The sequence below is a fragment of the Sebastes fasciatus genome, chromosome 23 (genome assembly GCF_043250625.1).
Source record: "Sebastes fasciatus isolate fSebFas1 chromosome 23, fSebFas1.pri, whole genome shotgun sequence".
Taxonomy (NCBI): Eukaryota; Metazoa; Chordata; class Actinopteri; order Perciformes; family Sebastidae; genus Sebastes; species Sebastes fasciatus.
In genome coordinates, this window is record NC_133817.1 from 18,405,417 (window position 1) to 18,431,333 (window position 25,917).

The 25,917-nt window shown below is 41.2% G+C and overlaps 1 protein-coding gene across 1 annotated transcript in view; it reads right to left on the reverse strand.

Moving 5' to 3' along the window:
• ccdc146 (coiled-coil domain containing 146) overlaps nucleotides 1–25,917 on the reverse strand; it is a 97,345-nt gene that overhangs the window by 65,060 nt on the left and 6,368 nt on the right. The window lies entirely within an intron of this gene.

Consider the following 25,917-nt stretch of genomic DNA (forward strand, 5'->3'; position numbering starts at 1 on the left):
ACAGTCCACAGACAGCCACATCCTTGGAAAACGACGCCTTCCCTGGTTAAGATGGTTAAGTCTACGGAACATCCACGAATCAAACCGGCTCCCACTTTCTCTGTTTCTGTCTGTCCTCCTTCTTTTTTGATCTGTTTCTACCAAATCTTTGTCTTTATCTTCCATTCCTCTCTGTTTTCTGTGTTTTTGAACATATCACATGTTCTAATCATGATTCATTCCGTCTTTTCTTTTACTTGCAAACACACTCGTCACCACTAATCAATGATAACAGCAAAATCTCTGAGGGTATGATATTTTTGGAGCAGCTATATTAGGCTCACATTAAAAACCCATATTGTCTGATGTTTCCCATTGGAAAACTAGTGTTCAGTATTATGGAAATATGTCTCTGTGTGTTCCACACAGTGGCCACACAGTGATGCAGTAATACCTATTATTAAGTGCAATCATACGGATCTGTTATGAGGTTTTTCAGTAGAGCGGCATCAAATAGCCCTCAGATTTTTATTGGACCAATAACAAGGGCTGATTAAAACATTTTAAAGCAACAATAACTGATTTTTGGCCACTTGGGGGCAGCAGAAACAACCTGTAAACACTACATTGACATATTATCATCTTTTAAGTTGATATAGCGAATTTGCTGGCAAACATTTGCCTTTTTACACATTTAGCTGACAAGCAGCAACATTAGCAATCATTTGGAGTTATGTTTTTGGCCACCAGACAAATATAATGTCAATGTTTGATTTTTTTTTTTGCTCAGATTTGGTCTCCACCTACTCCTGAGAAAAATATCTACCTCTTTAACAGTATTTTTTAATGTATTTATTTATCTATTTATTTATTTATCTATTTATCTATTTATCTATTTATTTATTCATTTATTCATTTATTCATTTATTCATTAATTCATTTATTCATTTTAATTGTATTTATTATTATTTATTATTTTTTTACCTTTTTTGCAGTTACCTGCTGTGGCTGAAAATAATGCATATGAGGACTGTGAGACTGAACCAAAACTTTAAATTTGTGAGTCAGAAAAAACAAAACAATGAGCTTGAAGAGTCAACAAAGGTCCGTAGATATATACTAAATCTTCAAACCACACAGACAGACTATAATTTTCCATGGATGCTGATGCCATCTTGAAGAAGGCACAGTTCATTTTTATTGCATTTTATCCACAACTGATTTTGTGTGTTTTTTCCCTCTCCGTGGTCAAAAACAGACTAAAACTGTTTCTATGTAGGGTTTTCTGTTTAGTGCTCAGGAAGAAGCCTACACCCCAAAACCAAAATTACAGAGTAGAGAGAGTCAGACTGAGGGGGAGGGATGGTATATGCAACTACAATAATAACATCCAAAGGACAATTAAGCTCCTTTAAACATCTCAAATTCATAAGAAATGGAATCTGGTTCTCTTGAAAACAGTCTCCATTTACATAAGGAAGATAAAAAGAGACAATAAACATAAGAAAGTTGTGTATATCTACATATACAGAGGCCACTTCAGCGAGAGCACGGTAACCTAGGTTTGCTGAAAGAGGTCATGACTCACTCTGTCTGTGAGTCTGTTTGCCGGGTTTCAGTTAAACCATTACAGTTTAGACCACACGTAGTTAAATCTTCAAGACTCCACCATTAATGACCAGTTTAGTGAGGTCTTTAAACCTCTCCATAATGAAACGAAGTGATGAAAAACTAAACAGGGACACAAGCTGGACCAGATGAGTCAAACTAGCGAGAGTTAAGGCAGTGCAAAAGAACGAAAAATAAAAAAAAAAGGTGTTGAAAAGCTGCTAATGACTGGCCATTCATCTTGTGAGCAAGTCAACAAGTCAACAGACGTGCTCACTTGATGATTGAAGATGTGTGAGGATGAGCAGATACTGAGATCATGGTGAAGATATGCAGCCACGGGGTCATCCGCAGGCTCTCTCGGTGACCTTTGAACCCTGATTCAGCTCTGTGGGATGTCGGCCAGTGATTGAGCATGTGTGTAATGGCTGTGCAATTCACCATGCGTGCATACACACGCACAAAATGCTTGTAGATTCCATTTTTTAGTACAGTACACAATGTAACGGGCAGTATGGAAGCCAATTTATGTGCTGTAATTATGCCTAAAAACAAATGTGGCACTGCTTTCTTGATGATAAAACTCCTAATATTACACTTATAAAATATATGGAATGCCTGTTAAACATGCACTCATATTTGGCAATATACACTCTTTTTCCAGTTTTATTCCCTTTCTACTGTCCAGTTTATCCTAGTTAGTACCGTCACCCCAAACTCTGTGAAACTAAACTCAAAAATGTAAATCTCACGACTGTAATTTGAGTCTCAAAGTTATAAAATTGCAGTACTCTTCCATGAATATTATCCTTATTTAACTGCTTTACTGGAGCAGATGTAGTAGTTTATACTGCTGAATATTGTTCTCTGTGACCAGACTTCCAGAGGTTATACAATTTCACTGTTTGCACATGTGTTTCTGTGTGTTCACAAACTCAATTAAACATAGCCAGACTTGAATTTCGATGAAAACGCTCCCTCAATCGGTAACTTCTTTGGACCGTGGGACACATTTCTATGATCTGTGTAAAACTGTTATTCTTTATAGCGCAGATCGTCTGTGAAAAGATCCAACTTTTCATTCCCAGGAAGTTTTTATTGAGGTTTCTCTTCATTTTTTGGCCTCTATTTTCATATAACAGACTTTATAGAATCAGGTTTAGCTCAGGTTGCAACCCTATAAAGCTGAATACATTGGTAGTGTCCATAATAGAGCTGGAGACATACAGTATGAATTACATTGTTCAACTACTGCTACACATTTAAACCAACCTGTTCTTGAATAATCTGCCTTTGCCCTACTTATTCGAGCTTTACATATATTGTTTTTCTCAATGATGCTTGCAAAACAAAACCAACTGTAGCTTCCTTCACTTCAGTCCTCTAGGTAAGTCTCTCTTTGTTTCTCTTTGCACTGCTTTCCATCAATAAGCATGGAAACTTACGAGTTGACATCATTGCATCCTTTGACCCATCAGCCGCTCTCCTGTGGTGTCTTTGATGGACCACGAATATGGAGGCACGTATACGCTGTATTACTGTAAAAAAGATTGTGAATTTTCTCTGACTCAAAGAGCCCTTTCCAGTCATCCTGCTGTTTTGGCTTCCCAGCACCAGCTGAACACAGAGGGGAGTAGTTCCAGTGAATTAAGTCTAGTTGAACTTTGGTCAACCTGAAAAAAAAAAGCCAAATATTGTAAGTAAACCAGTTGTATCTTTCATAATACACATGTGATGAATAAACCCCCTTTGGATGGCCATGTGTAAATTAACAGGCTGTTCTCATACACCGTTTGTAGCTATACCCACGAAAAGTAAATGCACTGTAATTCATATATATCCCTCAAAATCAATTTATATGTAATCCACGTAACTGTGAACCAGGAAGTATAAAGAGAGACAAACGCCGTGTATGAAGGAGGTCGGGGTGAATGGATGTATTAAAAAAACCGGACCTTTCGCCCAGGAGACTGGTGTTTGAGTCACGTAAGTTCCATAGCAAATTTGTCATGGTTTAAGGGCACTTGGAACAACATTTCACAGAATATTAGTCATCAACTCCGTTCTATCCCTTATAATCACCTAGTTCGACACTCCTCTATCAACTGTACAGCAGCCAAACCATAATTTGGATTTGCTCTGGTTATAAAAAAATCCTATAGAAACTTGAATTTTCCAATCTGAATCTAAACAGACAGCCTAAATGCCAAATGTTCTGGTTTGAGTCTGAAGGTTGGGGTGAGGTAAGGGAAGGAGAGACCCGAAAACTGGACTGATGAACCTCTAACTGGTGTTTATTAACCAACCGGAAGAAAAATAGGGGTTCATGAGTCCTTTTTTTATCCCGGGGCCAGAGAGGTGGGACACGGCACAACTAACTCCGAGCCCTACTTTCTGGGCAACTACTGCACCGTCACAGCTTTATGCATCCATAGTCTAATCCAAACGTTGACTTGTTTGTCACATAACTTCGGTACTTAAACCTGCAGAAAGTTTTTGGCATCACTGGGCAAAAATTCCATAATAACCTTTCAGCATATTATAATTCAAGTGACCTGAGAGAAAACTAGACTTCTGCACCTCCTCATGGCTCTGTTTTCAGGCTTTTAAAAAAATCTAGCCTGTGACGGGAGACTTTGGCCAATCACAGGTCATTTCAGAGAGAGCGTTCCTATTGGCTGTGCTCCGGCTGGTGGGTGGTGCTCGGTATTTCCTACACAGATCTCAACATAGCTGCCGGGTCACAAACTTTCTCATTCTACAGCTAAACAGTTACACTAAGCTGTTTATGAAAACATTTGAGGAGAGAAATAGGCATTACAGTAACAGAATATTGATTCATATTTGATGATATTTTGACCGTTTGATCGGAGTTTGCGAGTGATTGACAGCCGGCTGTCGTAGACGGCAGCTGGACGGCAGACTCCAGGTCAACTCTGACTGCTTGTTTTCCTCCAGTCTGTGAACTCTTGCAGATGCCGTTAGGAGCACCGGAGGACACTGGAGGACAGAGGCACATGATTTTTGATCAGATTACCTATGTCATGCGCTACTGTCAGGATATAGTGACCGTTTTATAAAAATAACTTTTTTAAATCATATTTGCTACTAACTAAGTAGTTTTGTTGCCTAAACCTATCCAATTCGTTTCCTGTGAAGACGGAAGTTTATTTTGAAAAGACTGTATGCATGTAACAAGCTGAAATTGGCACCTGTTGCTGGACATCCGTCATGTATTGCTGGACATTCGTAGGAAAACACACTTTTTGTAAGGTATCATACGAACCGTTGTATGAGGATACGTTGCAATAAACAACGGTTCCAATTTTAATAGACTCTATAGGTCCAGAGACCTGGAGGTGCCTTGATGGTGTCTGAGCCATAACATAGAGTATAACAGGACAGGAAACATGAGCGGTCACACTATCAGAGAGACTGTAAACAAGAATGTTCCTTTAAAGACAAAGCAGTCAGGCAAGGCGCCTCTTCAGGGTCGCACACACACACACACATATACACATACATATCATTATCACGCTGTAACTTGTCTGGGCTGGAAAGCAGATGTTCCAATGAGAAGTTACCCTTGGCGGTAAATCATCTCTAGACACACAATCAACGTATTTCATTTCAGATACACGTAAACACACACTCATGTGACGCACTGTACAGATCACCATAAATCACTCGGCTTGGACCGAGATTTGAAGACAGCACAAAGAGGATGCTCTTTAGTCAACATGAAACAGAGGAGATTTGTTTGCCTCACAAATGCATGGAATTATTTAAAGGACTATCAAGGGACTTTCTGTCATAGACGTCTGTGTGTATTTATGTGTGTGTGGTAGCAGGAATGTTACTATATACTGTATGTCTGGAAGAAGATTTACAGTAGAGAGAGAAAAACAATAAATCGGAAAAGCAGTTAGGGGTTAGGAGCTCTTGCAAACAAAGGCAAGATATTTAAGGGAATTTGGGACAGGCTAAAGGAGTTTTTACAAAAAGAAAAAGACACATTCACACACACACCCTTCAGTATATGTAGTTCTGATCTACTCTGACCTGCTCAATTGGTCTCCTTAGTCCTATAAGATGTTGGCATATTCTGTCAAGGCGCTGGAGAAACGCCAGTATCTGGACGCTGAGTGGGCCCAGATGACGCTAGTCTATATTGACTTAATGAACAGAGGTACACTGGAGGTCTCTCAGCTGGAATGAGAAGCAAGAGGAGTGAAGAGTGAGGTCCACCATGTGGAGATAAAAGTGCTGGAGGAGCAGAGCATGAGAGAATAGCTCTCCAATGCAGAGGAAGAGGAAGCGGAGAAGGAGGAGGAGGCCACCAATACAAATCTGATGGAGGCTGAGGAGGAGAAGAAGCAGACTGAAGTCATCTCAAGCAGGGAGGAGGTGACATCAAAAATACAGAATACAGTTGCTGTAATGTGAAATCCTAGACTAGGCTGCAGAGACCTTCGATTACTGCTGTACAGTAGAGCTTGTGCTGTAACTTAATTTACTGTACAATGTTTGACTTTTTATGGTTTAATGTACTATTTGTTTATGTTAGTGGCAACAGCTTTAGATGCAGAGAATTTGCTACTGTCCCAACAGTTTTTGTGAAAATATGCTTTCTCATTCTACCAGAGAAGTAATCCCCTTTGCTTTCCTTTTTGCTGGTCTATTGGAAATTCATTGAGCCTTACAAAGAAGTGTTGCAGCAAAGAATGTGCTGTAACTTGAGCTGGAGCTAACAGAAATGTGTCTCAATAAGGGCTGTAAATCGATTAAAATACTGAATCACGATTAAGCACATGATTGTCCATAGTTAATTGTGATTAATCACAAATTAATCACACATTTTGTATCTGTTCAAAATGTACCTTAAAGGGAGATTTGTCAAGTATTTAATACTCTTCTCAACATGGGAGTGGGCAAATATGCTTGCTATATGCAAATGTATGTATATATTTATTATTTTAAATCAATTAACAACACAAAACAATGACAGATGTTGTCCAGAAACCCTCACAGGTACTGCATTTAGCATAAAAAATATGCTCAAATCATAACACGGCAAACTGCAGCCCAACAGGCAACAACAGCTGTCAGCGTGTCAGTGTGCTGACTTGACAATGACTGGCCCAAAACTGCATGTGATTATTATTAATGTGATTATTAAGTGGGCATGTCTGTAAAAGGGAGACTCGTGGGTACCAATAGAACCCATTCTCATTCACATATCTTGAGGTCAGAGGTCAAGGGACCCCTTTGAAAATGGCTATGCCAGTTTTTCCTCGCCACGATTTAATGTAAGTTTGGAGCGTTATTTAGCCTCTTTCGCAAAATGTTTTAAAGCGTTAAAAAACTTTGTGATGTTAAAATGAATTTACTTTGACAGCCCTAGTTTTTATTTTGATTTCAATATTGTAATTTAATACAATGTAATGTTTTTTTTGTGAAGTAGTAATTATACAGAAATACAATTTTTGAGCGCTTGAACACTGTCTTGTCTCTTTTGTCCCGGGTCGAATGTGCCCCTCTGACAAAAACACTAGCCACAGCCTGCTCCGCCCCACCAGTAAAACTGGACTAGAAGGAAATTTGTAAGGAAATCAGAAGGAAAAGGTGGAGGATGAAACGTGAAAGGGGTTCTGGAAGGTGAGAAGGAAAAAGAGGAAGGCAAGAAGGACAGGGCAGAAGCTCACAAAAAGGATGAGACTGAAAAAAAGGTTCAAGAAAGAGCTATCTGAGTAGATTATACGTATTATGGGCTGTGCAAATGGAAAATTTAGATTGGATAAAGGAGTAGGGGATGAGTTGGCACAGATGGAGAGAAGGGATGTGGGTGGAGTAAGAAGGTTTTGGTAGAGGACTGCAAATTAGAGGAGGATCTTTTACAGTAATATTTTATGTCTTCTATGGAATGAGCTGAAGCATCCAGTTTGGCTTCATATACTGACAAGCTCACAGAAAATATGATCAATTTACTTAATCACTCTGTCGCAGTTTGACAACACAGTCATTAATCAGCTGTTGCGAGTAGTTCTACATTAAAAATTAAGTTATTTCACGCTTGTCTTTACTGCAGTGATGAATGACTTGAAGAGTGTAAAGTACCCACTTGCCAAATGGAACATTGGCATCGGATGATTGCAGTCAATGGAAAATATTCTCAATGATCACTGCCAATGGTTCGATGAATACTTTCAACTGTATCCATGCATGTCAACTACAGTTCTGGTTAGGTAACGAAAACTTATGTACGTTAAGGGGGAGGTTCGTTGTCGTGGTTAAGGTCACTATCAAAAGAAGACAGCACAAGTTTGTTGTGAGTGTGTGTGTTTATGCCCTACTATGTGACAGCTGCTATAAACAGCTGGCGACATTAATAAATGGCCCACAGAGTGGCACGGCATCTGAGCACTGTGACACACCACAGCCTCCATTTAGCAGCTGAGGTTTATGGCGCTGTCGTCCTATTAAATCACAGATTGCAGCTTGAGAGAGAAAGTCAGAACCTCAATAAAAAGTCCAATTAAAGAAACATGCAGTTAAACAGATGTTAAAAGAAACATCTGTTTAACTTCTCTGACTGTCTGCGCAGAAAGTATTTCAGCCACGGTTTTCAGTCGTCCGAAACACGGGTGACCTATGCTCAACACTGTGCCTGAACGCATCCTGTGTAGACTTGGAGGACTGAAGCTGCTACTCTGCTAATTGTGTTGAAGGGTTATAGAACAAGACACTGATCTCTGATATGATCCTGACCTTGCACCGATTCGACTGTTATCAGCTCATTAAATGTGCGTTATCAGTTGTTGTAAGCCTCATAGATATGGGTCAGTAGGAGCCTGCTACACCTACTAGGTTGTAAAAGTGAAAGTGAAACTTAAAAGCAACACGTTTTAACACGGAAAACTGAATGAAACGTTACGATTTAAACAGTGGGCTACCTCTGAGTCTGAAAAGTGAAACCAATGCCTTAAACTTGCATTCTTTCTAACAGCCAGCAGGGGGCGACTCCTCAGTTGCAAAAAGAAGTCTGATTGTATAGAAGTCTATGAGAAAATGAGCCTACTTCTCACTGGATTTATTACCTCAGTAAACATTGTAAACATGAGTTTATGGTCTCAATTATTAGCTTCAAGTCTTCTTCAACACAGCATGATGTTCATTTAGTAAATTATGGTCCCATTTAGAGTCAAATAGACCATAAAGCAGGGGATGCTTTAGGGCATGGCTACCTTGTGATTGCCAGGTTGCTACCACAGCGTTGTCCGGTCTGGGAGTTGTCTGTGTTTTCATCTTACAACTTTAATCCTTTCACACAGTGTGTTTTCAGTTCATGAAAGTTAATTATAATCTTTTTGGTTGCCTGAAAACGTCTTATTCAGCATTGGGTTGTGCTTAGCCCCAACCTCTCGTGTCACTTCTGGTTGCAAAAAACAACAAGGTGACAGCCAGATACCAAGACGGCGACGGCCAAAATGCCAAACTCAAGGCTTCAAAACGGCAGTCCACAAACCAATGGGTGACATCACGGTGACTACAACTTCCTTAGAGGTTGCTGTTGTCTACTTTTATTCCTTCTTTCAGTCATCACTCATATGAATCAATGATAAAACCTACTAGTGGGGGTAGCAGGTCCCTTCTGAACCACATGTATGAGGCTTATAACCACTGACAACGATTTAATGACCTGATAACAGTCTAACTGGCTCTACCTTTGGCCAACTTGATCTTAATCACCACGTTTTTAAAAATGCATAAGTGTGTTTCAGCACAGAGTCCACAATGTATTAACAGATATTAAATCAGGTGAATCCTCAAACAACGTCCTCCTCAGCAAGCTGAAACTACTTGACTTAATTAAGTTTCTACTTGTAATAAGATTTGAGGTTGCAGCTGCAGCATCCATTTTAATATTACATCTACTCGTCCACGACCCCTCACATCTGACACAGCTGTGCAAACAGGCTCTATGCTTTGAGAAAGAGGAGCTCAATTTAGCATGTTATCATTTCAAAGCTAAATATTGCTCCATAGTCTACGTGTTGCACTTAGCATGGGTAAAGACAATATTTAAATCCTAAATTGACAAATATGGTTTTACGCAAAAAAAAAATCACGTAACTCTATAGACATGAAAATCACAGAAATTGTTCTTTGCTTTCTCTCATTACCCTTCCTGTATACAGCATTAGATTCCTAAGAAACATCATCCAATGTTAGTCATGCTTCATTTTCAATAAATAAGCATTACTAATTTGCAAAATATCTAATGTTGTTTTTACTCCAAAAACGATAGCGTTGATATCACACAAAAGCTTGTTACATTTGCAAATGATTATGACTGCTTATTTCCAGAAGCTTAGCTTGTGTGTGTGCGTGTGTGTGTGTGTGTGTGTGTGTGTGGATGTGTGCTACACACACACAATACTGGTCACTGATTTCTGGAAAATATACAGCATGACATGTGAGATAATTTTAACAACAAATCATTTTGGTTCCCCAGGGCATTGACATACCACAAAATATAAGCAAGAGAGAGAGATCTGAGTTTGGTCTGTTATTAGCAGGCCAAGGCTTGCATTGTGTTTATACGTAATCTGTGATTATGGTGACACCTGGTCGTTCTGATTTAATGCATTCTTTAATTTCAGTCCAGCAGAAGTCAGCACCGATGAATCATAACCAACTTGTTGAGGCAACGGAGATGTGTATCAAAGCTTGATCAAGCAGCATGGCTCCGAGAAGAGATTGGGGTTGGAAAATGGGGTAAAACCAAAGCACATAGTGGTTTGTATGGAGTGAAAGTGAAATGGAAAAGTACTGGTAATGTTGACAGTAGGTAGCAAAGCTCCTACTACATTACTTCCAAATGGAAGCACAAGTAGATCAAGGAAAACACATCAAATGTTTTGCACACCTTTTCAGCCAAAAATATAACAAAGTTAACGTATTTATGGAGGATAGCCTAAATCCAGATGGTGCATGGCAAATATGAATTAAATAACTAGGAGCCTGAGTAAATTAGTTTTAAATGAATGTAATAAAATCTTAAATTCAATTTAAAATCTCACCAATGAAGAGCAGCGTGAGTTCATATTGAGCCCGAAATAAAGGCAGAAACTAAGTACACACAAACAACTGAGAAAACGAGGCATGCTTTGCCAAAATGAAAGCATGATTGTCCCTTTGAAGACTTGATTTCAGTGACGTACCTCAAATATAACATCGGCTGGTGGGAAAAAACAAGATTGCACCACTGGTCAGCCAGACTACACAAGGGTTTCTGAATGCACTAAGACGTAAAACATACAGTATATAGATTAAAAAACAAAAACAAAAACAACAAAACAATCATGAACCCAGCATTGAACCCTGAGGAACACCATCAAGGCTCTTATAGTGTCTATACAGGAGGATTAGCATGAGAAGCATGTTTTGGTGGCGATCAGAGCCCAACACACAATCACTTCTTCTTTGGTTATCCTCCCCCTAATGGGTCACAAGGTTTCTACTACTTGAGCTTCACTGCAACACAACTGATAATTTGTCATTAGTTAAATTAAATTTACTCTTTGTATGGGCCAAATTGAAGATTTCCATTTCATGGCTGATTCCTGTTATGGACAGGGCCATTTCATCAGAAAAAGGGTGGAAAGCACGTATGTACGATGTACAAATGTGATATATCACCTTACGTGATACGGCAACGTCACTCTTAGGGGTATATAGGTCATATATTACATTTCCGTATGGCGGAATAAAATTAGTTTTGGATGCATTTAGGAGAACACTAAATTGACCCAGTATGGGTTTCTTGGATGAAAAACTTGAGGTATTGGAAAGTTTTTTTCACATCTAATTTAAAACAATCTACTCCTGATATTCTCCATACAGACTCTAATGCCTAAAGAATACATCATCCTCCCGCAGCGGAGCAAAGAGGGTAAAGATTCCTCAGTCAGAGCAATTATGCTTGGAAGTAACTGCCAAGATGTTACTTTCCAGGATGCTGCCATGTGGATTTACTCTGTATGCAGCAGTGCAATAAAGTAATATGGGGTGATAGGACATTAGGGTTCACACATTCTTTGAAGCAGAGCTGCAGAAATAACCAGAATGTTCGAGTTAATGGACGGAACCAGGAAAATCGTGGACAGCTGTGCAAATCAGTAAACTGTGCCAATGCTGGGGTATGCTCCAAATGAACTAGTTCAGAAAAGAGAAGTTCAAATCTTGGATACCTTCGCAGCTCTGCATACCTGGCCAATAGCTGCGTAGAGTTGGCGTTATTGTCAGATTGTCGGTTTCTGGAAGTTACAGAAATTTGCAGACACAGTACACTTTCTTCACCACCTGTTAACACTGCACTTTTAAAAGTTGGGTGTTGATTCTCAGTGGGATCATCAAAATTGGCAACCATTTCACATTACAGGGACTTAATTGATTCAAAGCTGATATCAAAGAGCTTTACAACACTACCTAGAAAAATTAAGAAATGATAACTGCCATTTGTAAAATGCGATCATTTGATCCCATGTTACATTTGGCACATATAGAATCAAACACAATACTTGGAATCCATGCATGAGCCTGCAAGATCCCTGTATGACTAGAAAATGTATCTGCAGATTGCGAGTGACAATCATTTGCTACCATTTGCAATCTACGTGCAAACATTGCTTGCAATATGCATTTTTGAAAGGGGAATACAAATATGCTGGATATATTTTTCAGTTTTGTTAGAGTAATTAAATACAGATTTTTTATTTTTATTTTGATAGATGTAAGAGAGAGAGGGGACAAAGTAGTAACACAGAACAGCATGTGCAAATGTGTTTTTGTTGGATTCAACTTGCATACTTTCTCTGCTCTCAAAAAACATCTCTATGGAAAATGTCCATATCTTTTCATCTTTTACGTTCATTTAGAAATGTTAAATTTTCTAGACTTCTTATTCAGACAATATATTTTTCTGTTCTTTTATACAGAACATGCATTGAAAATCCCCCCAAAAATATTCCCTACACAAAAGGTAAGTCATATTTCCATATTTAATGTTGAATCTTTATCCCTTAACCACACTTTTAGTTAATAAAACCGTTTATTGCTGCCGTCATATTAAACAACCACATTGACATTTCTTTCAGCATATTTAAGCAATTAAGGAATTGGCCTTGATGGCTCAAAGACCACATTTTACTCATTAAAAACTTCATTTCTTATTTATGAAGAATAGTTAACGACGAAAACACAGCCAGTATAAACATTTTATTCTTACTTTTACTTTTTGAAACCCAGTTATAAAACATAGATGAAAAGGAACAATAAATAGTGTTTACTTTCCGATGACACATTTGTAAAAAAAAGTCATAAAAATCAGAAATGTGCTGGTTTTTCTGACAGTCATAAACTGATCACCTAATCCTTGAAATGGTTCCACACCTGGCATGTTGCAAACTCCTTCTAGCTGGACACTCAGCAGCTCAACACAAAGTCCCAGAAGCAGCCAAACCTTCTATGCAAATGAGTTTAACATGAATACATCTCTATTTTCTTCCAGCCACTAAAAACATGGTGCTTCCTTGGACTAATGTTTGCTTGGCAGGGGATATTTCCGGTGCTGGATAACTTGTCTTGGTGACCTCACTCTGCACTCCACTCAGGGAGAGGAGAGCAGAAGCCTCAGGACTAATAGGACTTTAATTTAGGCTTGTGTCTGGTCTGCTAAGGGTTACACAAGAATGATGTTGACCAGCAGGCTGTTGGTTCAAGTCTGGAGGTCAATTTAGAAAAGCAGGATGAGTGAAATTGTAGTTCCCAGGGGAGAGTTTGTAAGCATTTGATCCTCTCCACCCTAAATACTCCCTATAGTTGTTGCAATGAATACGAGCTTGTTCTTGTTCAGCCTCATTTTATCACTTTGGATCCTCAGAGAGAAGAACGTTCCTCCACAGGGACACAGACAAACATATCCTCTCTCCGTCCTGTTATCTTGTCACATTAGGGAGAAGTGCTATGCTGTATGGTGATGCCTCTGAAATGGGATATGGTCATTAGGGGCAAGAGAGAGCAGGATGATAAAATTGTTGATTTGACAGTCATTAATAAAGCCATTATCTTCTGTCTGGTGCTTGTTACTGTAAGCTGTGTCAACCTGACACAGGGGAGAGAGTGGTTTTGTTTGTTAGTGTGATCTCCTGCTATACAGTCACTGGATATACTATATGAAAAAGATGTATTCTTGAATTTCATAATCAGGCACACCGTTGTGTATGAAATGCTTTTGGCATTAATGTTAGATATCCTTTAAAGCAGTATTTACTGTATTTTTTTATTTTTATTTTTGGCTACTTGGGGGCAGCAGAAGAAGCTGTAAACACAACACTGACATATTATTCAAGTGTGCTATTAGTATACTTCCTATAAACTTAAAATAAGAGTGTATGCTTTCACTATACTTTTTATATACTTATCAGAGATATACTTAACAAAATTATACTAAAGTAGACTTGGCTTATACTGACAAGTATACAGAAAAGTCTAAGTATACTTGGTTTATGCTTACTTTTTGATAGAGTAGCCTATTAGAGTGTGTGAGAGTTTGTAAACGTATGTTTTGATACAAATGTAATTTAATTTTCTACATTTTTGCATTCTCCGTTCACCCTCGAGGCATGCGAGAAAAATACATTTTATTATTTATTTTTTTTAATCTCATCACAAACGTCAAGTCAAAAGAGCAAGTCTCTTTATGTAATGCATAAATCATTGGCTAAGTACTATAAGTTAAAGAAAACTTACTAGTATAGTTGCAGTTAAAACTATTACTACTATTACTATTATTAGTTAAATGAGAGTATTCTTTAAAGTGTATTTTTATTAATCAAAAAGTGGGCTATAAGTATATAAGTAGTAAACTAACAGTATACCTATAAGTTCACTTGTAGTATAGTTCACTTCATATTATAGTTGCTTTACAAAATACAACTTAGAAGTAAACTAGTTTGTACTCAAAGATTAGGATGTTCTTACACTTAAAGCACATTTTAAAAGTATACTTTTATAAACTAAAATGTGGGCCAATTTAGTCCCAAGAAGTAGTACACTCACAAGTATATTACTAGTACATTGATATTAGTATACCTACTACATAAAGTATACTTGGGGAACATTTTTGTAAGAGATCACCCTATAAGTTCACATAGCAAACATTAGAAGAAAAGTAGGTATGAGCAACATTAGCATTCAGCTGGAGTCATGTGTCTGACCACCTGTCCAATATTCACTCTCCTTTTAGCTAAGCTTTGGTCTCCACCAACTCCTGAGGGAAATATCAGTCTCTTTAGCCGCTAAATGCTGCACTTATATTCACAAGCTATTTGCTAATATGGTCTTCTTTGGCATTTGGTGCTGGGCAGGTAGCCTATAGTTGGTTTTATGAAAGCTTTTTCACTTAACAACCCAGATGAGAGTGATGAGAGTGAACCAAAACAGCTACTGTAAAACCAAAACAACGAGCTGAGAGATGCTTAAACGTTTGTATGTTTGTACATTTAAATAACCCACTTTATACGCTCTTGATATTGTCTGGCAAAATAAAATTTAAAAAATTACAGTTTGTTGCACAACAGAAAGATGACAGAGTACAGAATGATGGGATTTATTTATCAGTCTTGGCACTTAGGCTCATAAATTGTGACCGCAAACAGATGATAATAATAATGTATCCAAATAGTCGCATTTCCACCCTCCTGTTAGCCTGGATTAATGGCAGCCATATTGTAACTGTGTGTTTAGAGTATACTCTAAACACACAGTTACAATATTTTTGTAGTCATCACAGCGAAATGAAGTACAGGCAGACGTGTTATGTTATGTTCACTACTTTTAGTCTAGAAGTTCCTTTTGTTTCCTGTTTCCCTGTCCTTTTGTCTCTTGTGTGTTTTCCCCTGGTTTGTCTAGTTTGTCAGTGTGTCGGGAGGTGTGGCCTTCCTTCTCCTCCTCCTCCTCTGGGCGGGCTCGGCTGGAACAGCTGCCACCAATCATCATCACCTGCAGTATATATACCCCGGTTTTCCTGCTACTCGTCGCCAGATCGTTCCGTCACCCACAGTGGTATATGACAAATTCAGGCTCTCTTAGATTGAACTCTTTTGACTTTGCTCATGCTCTTGTTTTTGGACTTACTTTGTTTTTTCTTGCTCTGTGCTCAGGTCTGTCACCTGCCAGCTGTGGCTGCTCCCCACCTGCCTGCTCACTCCTGCACTCTGCTCATTGGATTAATTTGGAACCTTTTGGAATAAATATTCTTTTTGTTCTACCTTTAAAACTCTTGTTTTGTGTGCTGCATTTGAGTCCACGTTTTTGGGAACTACTCATAACAGAACGATCTGGCCCAACTATGGACTCAGCAGACACAAAGGTTTTTCAGAAGGCTGTTTCCAGCCATGATATTCTGTTAGGACAACATCACCAGTTACTTCAGGGTTTATTGGAGACCCAACACACCTTAGGTAATCAAATGTCTCAGATGGGAAAATATTTGGAGACGATTTCAGGCCAATTAGCCCCATCCCCCGCTCTGCCTCCTCCTCCTCCGCCTCAGCCACTCAGAGAATCACCTGTTCCTCCACCTGAACCATATGCCGGTGATTTGGGAAGGTGTAAAGGATTCCAGCTCCAATGTTCTCTGGTTTTTTCCCGACAACCAGTCACCTTCACCACAGACCAAGCCAAGGTAGCGTATGTTACGGGACTGTTAAGAGGGAGAGCACTGGACTGGGCTGAAGCAATGTTGGGAAGAGGAGGGATAGATTCTTTGTCCTATGATTGTTTCATGAGTGAAATTAAAGTTTTTGATCACCCTGTATGTATTGGAGACGCTGCTAAACGTTTGCTTAACATACGACAGAGTCAAAGAAGTGTGGCGGAGTATTCTGTGGACTTCCGGATTCTGGCTGCGGAGGCTGGATGGAATGACGAGGCATTAAAAGGAGTTTTTCTACACGGTTTGTGTGAGCAGTTAAAGGATGAACTTGCTGTCCGTGATGATACTAACTCCCTTGATGCTCTTATTGATCTGTCGATAAGACTGGACAACCGTATGCGGGAGAGACGCCGGGAGAAGAACTACAAATCCCACACTCCCGTGAACTCCTTTGCTACTACTACTACTCTCGCGAGAGTTGCCTCCGGTCCGTCAGAGACTCACGGCTCCGGCCACAGCTCCTCTGCTCACTCTGATGAACCCATGCAGGTGGGTCGGGCTAATCTCACTCCCGCTGAACGTCAGAGACGGATCCGAGCGGGTGAGTGTATCTACTGTGGTCAAGTCGGACATTTCCTTGCTGCATGTCCTCTCCGCCCAAAAGAGCGGGCTCACCAATAGCTGTGGGGATACTGGTGAGTAAAACTGATGTCCCCACCAACACTAGACCTCGAACTCAAATACCTGCTAAACTGTGTATGAGTAACATGTCCTTGCCCCTGTTAGCGTTGATTGACTCCGGTGCAGAGCAGAGTTTTTTAGATACTGAGTTAGTCTCTCAGGCTGGCATCAGCATTGAACCCCTTGAGACTCCTGTCAGAGTCTGTGCTTTAGACGGCAAGTCCTTAGCATTAGTAACTCACCGCACTGAACCTCTGTCTCTAATTCTGTCTGGAAACCACCGTGAGCTAATACAGTTTTTTGTTTTCTCTGCCCCTAAGACTCCTCTTGTTCTCGGACACCCGTGGTTAAAGCTACACAACCCCCAGATCGACTGGTCGACTAGTAAGATAATGGGCTGGAGTAGTTTTTGTCATTCCTCGTGCCTGCAGTCTGCTTTACCACCAGTAGATATTAGTGTTGCTCCCCCGCCCTGTGTTCCTCCTGACTTGTCTACTGTGCCTCCTGAATATCATGAGGTCGGTGAGGTTTTCAGTAAGGAGAGAGCGTTATCCTTGCCACCTCATCGTCCGTATGATTGTGCTATTGAGCTGTTACCTGGTACCACTCTGCCTTCGAGTCGCCTGTACAATCTGTCACGTCCTGAGAGAGGTGCTATGGAGACCTACATTAATGACTCTCTGGCTGCAGGTCTCATCAGACCTTCCTCTTCGCCTCTAGGGGCAGGATTCTTTTTTGTTAGCAAGAAGGACAAGACTCTCCGCCCGTGTATTGATTTTCGAGGGTTAAACAATATCACGGTAAAGAACAAGTACCCTCTGCCATTAATCAGCTCTGCTTTTGAACCACTACAGGGAGCCACTGTTTTCAGCAAGCTGGATCTGCGAAACGCGTACCATCTGGTACGGATTCGGGAAGGAGATGAATGGAAGACAGCATTCAACACACCACTGGGTCACTTTGAGTACTTAGTGATGCCTTTTGGACTGACTAACGCTCCTGCAGTGTTTCAAGCACTGGTTAATGATGTTTTGAGAGATTTTTTGGACCGGTTTGTGTTTGTCTACCTGGATGACATTTTGATTTTTTCCTCTGATCTCGCAGAACACCAGCTTCATGTGCGCCAAGTGCTCCAGAGACTACTGGAGAACAAGCTGTTTGTGAAGGCTGAGAAGTGCGAGTTTCATGTCAGCTCTGTTGGATTCCTCGGTTACATCATTGAGAGTGGGCAGGTGAAGACGGATCCGGATAAGATCAAGGCGGTGGCAGAGTGGCCCGAACCCACCTCCAGAAAGCTCTTACAACGTTTCCTTGGATTTGCCAACTTTTACCGCCGGTTTATTCGAGATTACAGCAGAATTGCTGCGCCACTGACCAGGCTCACATCCCTCGCCGTTCCTTTTCGCTGGACTCCTGAGGCGGACCAGGCGTTTGCCTTATTAAAGGACCGCTTTACGTCCGCACCCATCCTGGTGCAACCTGACTCTTCTCTTCAGTTTGTTGTGGAGGTTGATGCCTCGGACATTGGTGTGGGGGCTGTTCTCTCCCAACGCTCCAGACCAGATAAGAAGTTACATCCCTGTGCTTTCTTTTCTCGACGCCTGTCTCCAGCTGAGAGCAACTACGACGTGGGAAATCGTGAGCTGTTAGCAGTGAAGTTGGCCCTGGAGGAATGGAGACACTGGTTGGAGGGTTCGGAGATTCCGTTTATTGTATGGACTGATCACAAGAATCTTGCCTACATCCAGTCAGCCAAACGACTGAATTCCCACCAGGCTCGGTGGGCTTTATTTTTTGGTCGATTCAACTTCACCATTACTTACCGCCCTGGTTCCAAGAACATCAAGCCTGACGCTTTGTCCCAGCAGTTTTCGTCAGAGGAATCACCAAATGTTCCAGACACCATTCTGCCGGCAGCCTTGGTGGTGGGGACATTAACCTGGGAGGTTGAGTCAGCGGTTCGGGAGGCTCAACGTGAAGAACCGGATCCAGGTACTGGCCCTGCTAATCGAATGTTTGTTCCTGTGTCAGTTCGCTCCCAGGTCCTGCAGTGGGGTCACGTTTCCCGGTTCGTTTGCCATCCTGGGATGAGTAGGACTTTGTCACTCCTCAGACGACACTTCTGGTGGGCCACCATGGAGAGGGACGTCAAGGAATACGTCCTCGCCTGCACAGTCTGTGCCCGGGGAAAGACATCTCATCGGCCGCCTGTAGGGTTGCTCCGCCCATTACCCATACCTGGTCGCCCTTGGTCTCACATCGCCTTGGACTTTGTCACTGGTCTTCCTTCTTCTAATGGTAAGACCGTGATACTTACCATTGTTGATCGGTTCTCCAAGGCTGTTCATTTCATTGGTCTTCCCAAGCTTCCTTCTGCACAGGAGACAGCTGAACTCCTGACTAATCATGTTTTTCGTTTGCATGGTATTCCCGTGGACATCGTCTCAGACCATGGTCCTCAGTTCATCTCTCAAGTTTGGAAGTCTTTTTGTCAAGCCCTCGGAGCCACTGTCAGTCTGTCTTCTGGTTTCCACCCTCAGACGAATGGACAGTCTGAGAGGGCAAATCAGGATTTGGAATCTGCCATACGTTGTGTCGCTGCTACTAATCCAACTTCGTGGAGTTCAGTTATGTTGGATTGAATATGCGCATAATTCTCTCTTCTGCTGCCACTGGTGTATCTCCTTTTGAGGCCTCCCTAGGTTATCAGCCACCACTGTTTCCAGCACAAGAGGAGGAGTTGGCGGTGCCATCTGTGCAGCTTCACCTTCGACGCTGCCGCAAGGTTTGGAGGGACACTATGGCTGCCTTGCTTCGGACAGCAGAGAGAAACAAGAGGATCGCGGATCGTCACAGGACCCCGGCCCCCGTCTACATCCCAGGTCAGAGAGTTTGGTTATCTTCCAGAGATATACCTTTGAAGACCGACTCCAGAAAACTGTCTCCCCGTTTCATTGGACCGTTTGAAATTGAGAAGATTATTAATCCTACCACTGTCAGACTCATCCTGCCTAAGTCTCTTAGGATTCATCCCTCATTTCACGTTTCTCAGCTAAAACCGGTTCTCGCCAGTCCTCTGGTCCCTCCAACCAATCCCCCTCCTCCCGCCCGGATCATTGACAGTCGGCCAGCTTATTCAGTCAGACGACTGATGGATGTTAGACGTAGAGGCCGGGGTCTTCAGTATCTGGTAGATTGGGAGGGATACGGCCCAGAGGAGCGCTCCTGGGTTCCTCGTTCCCGCATCCTTGATGCTGGGATGGTTAGGGAGTTTCACCAGGCTAATCCTGGGAAACCTGGTAGATCGCCTAGAGGCTCTCTTTAAGGGGGGGGGTACTGTTATGTTCACTACTTTTAGTCTAGAAGTTCCTTTTGTTTCCCTGTCCTTTTGTCTCTTGTGTGTTTTCCCCTGGTTTGTCTAGTTTGTCAGTGTGTCGGGAGGTGTGGCCTTCCTTCTCCTCCTCCTCCTCTGGGCGGGCTCGGCTGGAACAGCTGCCACCAATCATCATCACCTGCAGTATATATACCCCGGTTTTCCTGCTACTCGTCGCCAGATCGTTCCGTCACCCACAGTGGTATATGACAAATTCAGGCTCTCTTAGATTGAACTCTTTTGACTTTGCTCATGCTCTTGTTTTTGGACTTACTTTGTTTTTTCTTGCTCTGTGCTCAGGTCTGTCACCTGCCAGCTGTGGCTGCTCCCCACCTGCCTGCTCACTCCTGCACTCTGCTCATTGGATTAATTTGGAACCTTTTGGAATAAATATTCTTTTTGTTCTACCTTTAAAACTCTTGTTTTGTGTGCTGCATTTGAGTCCACGTTTTTGGGAACTACTCATAACATGTTATTCTCTTCTTTGGCACATATTTTAATGTCTCCCTCTGTTTATTCTGTCTACATCCAGCCTTCATTTGTCTTTGCAGTTCACTGTCCTGTAGTCCAATGTTATGATCCTTTAATCCAACATGACACCCAGAAACAGATTGTAACAGACACCCAAATTTATTATGGGTCGCATAATTGATACTGCAGATACGAAGACGATTAATTTTATTTATTTCTCTTCATGCTTTCTTTTTTTTCCTTTTTCTTTCTTTATTTGTCAGATACATTCCAGACGTATTTCCCATAGAGATTATGCATAATTGCAAGATTATTTGTATTAGTGATACATAGTGATTTTTCAACATAACATGACACTCAACATAAACTTTTATTCCAGTTGTCCTATACGTAGCGTCTAGATGTTATTCTGGCACAGTGAAGAAAATAAGAAAGAGAGGAAGTGTTGGAGAAAGAAATTATGCAAAACTAATAAATCTCCAAAAAGGAGTGCAAAGAGGGGGGGAGGACACACACATGCACAGCAAGAAGAATGACAGATAAACAGTGAGAAAATTATAGTGCTAAGAAAAAGACTGAGAAAATAAAGAAGGGAAAAGAAGAAGATGACATGGTTTCCTTATTTAAAGAGTGATTAATGCTTGTTGTCTTTGAAGTGAGAGATTACCTGTAGAGCGAGGACTCAATCAGCGCTGCAGACTTTAACAGGAGGGATTCAGTGTACGGGGCTTTGATTAGATAGGATTTAAGTTTATAGCCACACCAGATGGAGATACGGGGTCATCTGGTTTGTCTAAATAGTTGCATCCGTACGGCTGCGTTTGTGTGTACATGTGTTGTTCCAATGCGTTTCCAGTCTGTCGTGGATTGTGGCCAGGTAGAGAAGCATGGGACACAGACTGGGAACCGTTCTGCTTGTCTGTCTGTCTCTCAAACAAAGAGAGGCAATAAAACAAACAAAGAGAGGCAATAAAACAGAGACAAAGAAGTCAGAGAGAAGCTGAGTTAATTGACAAAACATGTAGGCTATATGCCGGATCAAATAGTGTCCCATAGCTGATATAATAAATGAAAACCTCTCATATCCACCCAGAGGAGAAAAGAATTCTCCATTGATTTAGCATTGAACTCCTTTAACATTGTTGGACTCACAATGGACAGACAAAAAGATTAAAATCGATGCCGCAGAACCAGATATATTGATTGGGATACTTTTTTATTGCATGGATTCTTCCTCATCAAAACCTGGTGCCTACATTACCCACAATGCAACTCCATTGCATTTGAGGCAATTATAAAAATGTGAGATTTTGCACAGCTCCCTCCGTGTCAACAAAGGGCTTTATACTACTTTTTTTCACATAGGCAGGGTTGGTAATGTTGAGAATCTAGCAAGAGTACACTAGATTTTTGAAAATGATCCAAGAGAAAGTCGGCAACACTGACAGCCCGTCGCTTCAGGCCTCCCTTCAAAGCCACTCCCCCAAAATGATCCTCATGAATATAAACATTTCATTATGACACGTCAACATGGTTATTGTTAGTGCTCACAGACGCGCAATGAATGCATGGACAGAGTGTGCGCAGTAGACGGGGTTATTACCTCCGCCAAGTCCGAAGGCCTAGGAAGGAGGTTATGTTTTCACCGGCGTTGGTTTGTTTGTTGGTTTGTCCGTTTGGAGGATTACTCCAAAAGTCTGCGATGGATATTAATGAAATTCTTTGGAGGGGTGGGGTGGGGCGCAATGAACAATCCATTAGATTTTGTTGGCAATCCGGATCATGATCCGGCTTCGGGATTTTTTTTTAATAACTCCGCTCAGCCTGTGCATTAACACCACAGGCTTTAGGGCAGCGACGTACATGATACCTGCCTTGGCGGAGGTCTGCACTCTCCGAGTGCACTTCTAGTTACAGTCTTGCGACGGCCACAGATACCGGAACATTTGATTTATTAATTGCTGGCAAGAGAATTCCAACTAAAATAACAAAAAAAAAATTTCTAACATTTTTACCAACTCTACATTTGATGTGACTTTAAATCAGCTGTAATTGACTTTTGGGCTGCTAGGGGGCAACAGAATCAAGTTGTAAACATAACATTTACATATCATCACCTTTCACATTGATATTGGGAACTTTGTTTGGGCATTTTTTACATATCCAGCAGACACGGAGCAGCAATAACATTAATTTTAGTTGTGTTTCTGTCCACTTGATGAGTCTCATTCACTCTTCTTGTAGCTTTGGCTTGGTCTCCATCAACTCTTGAGGGAAATATCTAGCTCTTTAGCAGCTAAATGCTCCACTATGTTCACCAACTAATCGTTAACTTTGTCTGTCTGCTGTTTAGTATTAGGTATAGTTGGTTTTTATAGAGCTTTTGTCTGATAAAATGAGCTGCCTGCTGTGTTTGGAAACAATGCCACATCTGACATCAGACTTATACACTTGGTCTGAAAACTAGAGACTGAAGGAATAAAGAAGTTTGCCGTTTTTCCAACAGGATATAGGATGTCATTCTTTTACTCTTGGGGCAGGAGAGCACAGCAGCCACCACTCACAACATGTTTTCCCTGTGGCGAAGGCTGCAAATGCAGGAAATGCAGCTTGAGCCTAATGAGAGGGCAGTTTCTCATGTTTACATTACCTAACTGCCAAACTGTCTCCAAAGCATACAATTAGAATAAATTATAATGGCATTTAGATGGATTTCCTACCTCCCAGGGAGCCACCGTGATTCCATTCATTAGCAACTTGTAGAGACTTGCTTCAGATTCTTTGTTTTTTGATGTTATCTAGTGGATTCTTTAAAGATATAACAAAGGATAAACACACCTTGAAAGTCCCTTGTCTGATCAAATTAGACGTGTTCACACATCGGGCTTTCATCGCAGATTTATTTAGATATGTATATAGTACACAGAGGCTGTAAACGTGTCTTAAAGGGATGCATTGGATTCAGAAGTGGACCTGGCTCTTTGAAGAATGTGTTTGAAGCGTTTTAACAAGGCGCTCATCCTTCATCTCCCCACTGGCACTACAGCTGGCCTGGCACAGGAACAACAGCCTTTATCCGTGGGCCAGAACGTACACACAAACACATACACTCAGGCACATGCATGAGGTCGGGTTTGATAGAGAAAATGTAGCTTACTTTGATGTTATTCTGCATTCTTATTGAGTGTCCATGCTTTACAGATGTGTAGGTGCTTGCACGCTTGAGGGAGGGTTGGATTGCTATATGTCAACCATCCGCTGCTAAGCACACAGATTGACTGTTTTATAGCCTTTGCGAAAAAGCCCCACAGCGTTTCCATCCCAGCTCCTTCCTACTTACTTAAAACAGTTGTTCTCGTGTAAGTGCCCTCGAGCCATTTGAAGTGTTTGGCAGTAAACAATCCATTTAAGCCAGCGCAGAATGGTGGCCCTAATATGGAGCTGTTTCACTCAGTGTTGATGGAGAGAAAAGAGGAGAGGAGAAGAGAAGAGAAGGACAGAGCATGCAGCAGTATGTTGATTAGCAGGGATTACCCTTCCATAAAATTACCCAGAATGCCCCTTACTAGTAGACACAACTATTTGTGTGGGAGCTGGTTTGTGTCAGAGAGGCCGACTGGTTCATGTTAGCAACAAGTGGTAAGAGAGAGTGTCAAGCCACTGTGGGAGTCTTCGTAAATATACAGATGTGCTGCTGTGCAAAAACAATTACACATGATTTACTGCAAACGAGACACCAAGAGCTCAAACGTGAGTCATCACAGACATGTCAAAGAAACCAAACAGCACGAGAACTTGGTCATAAACCAAAGTAAAGTATTGGAACGTCACTAGAGTATCCTCATGTTGGTGCAAGAGGAAAAATCAGGGCGTCACCAAAGTCACTAAGACTCATCATCTGGGGACCATGAACCTCTGTACAAAATGTCATTGCAATCGATCTAACGGTTATTGAGATGTTTCAGTCTGGACCAAAGTGGTGGACCTCGCCGCTAGCGTGGCTAAAAAGTAGTGGTACAGAAAATATCCCTGTAAAAGTTGTTGGTTCCACCTCTTACACGACTATAAAAGTGATGCAGTCCAGATGATGGGTACAAAACTGTTTAGAAAACCTTGTGAAACCACAAGTGTCGCATGCAACATACATGGTAACATCATTCAAGGCCTAACAACAAAGGAGAGATCTTCCACTGAAGCAGCAATCAAAGGCAGATGTTGGAAAGTGGACCGATGGCTATGGAACAAAAGCTGCTAAGATTTACATCTCCGTGGCTCGGAGCATGACACCAGACACACACTACCAGGTGGGTAAGTATTTTGCCACCCAGATTTGGCATCTGGGTGGCAATCTGGGTGTGCTGATGAATGGTTTATGTTTAGCAGGCAGCAACCTCCGGTTCTGAAAAGTGAAGCCAATGCCAGAAGTGCCTTAAACTTGTATTCTTTCTAATAGCCAGTACGGGGCGACTCCTCTTGTTGCAAAAAGAAGTCTGATTGTATAAAAGTATATGAGAAAATGAGCCAACTTCTCACTTGATTTATTACCTCAGTAAACATTGTAAACACAAGTTTATGGTCTCATTTTTTAATGGTACCATTAAGAGTAGAATAGCCCATAAAGCAGGATATGCTTTAGGACGTGGCTACCTTGTGATTGACAGGTCGCTACCGCAGCGTTGTCCGTGTTTTCGTCTTACAACTTTAACCCTTTCACAGTGTGTTTGCAGTTCGTGAAAGTCAAATGTATTTTGGTCGCCTAAAAATGTCTTATTCAGCGTTCGGTTGTAGTTTGCTCCACCCTCTTGTGACACTTCTTCTGGTTGCAAAAAACCAAGATGGCCACGACCAGGAACCAAGATGGCGACGGCAGATATGCTGTACTCGAGGCTTCAAAACGGCAGTCCACAAACCAATGGGTGACGTCCCAGTGACTACGTCCATCTCTTATATACAGTCTATGTGTTTAGGGAAGGATGAATAGGTAGAGTAGCCATATTGAAATGAATCTCCAGTTAACGGTAACGTTGTGGATCATATGTAGGAACAGAATAATTCACTCATCAACCATATTGGGCAGCGAGATATG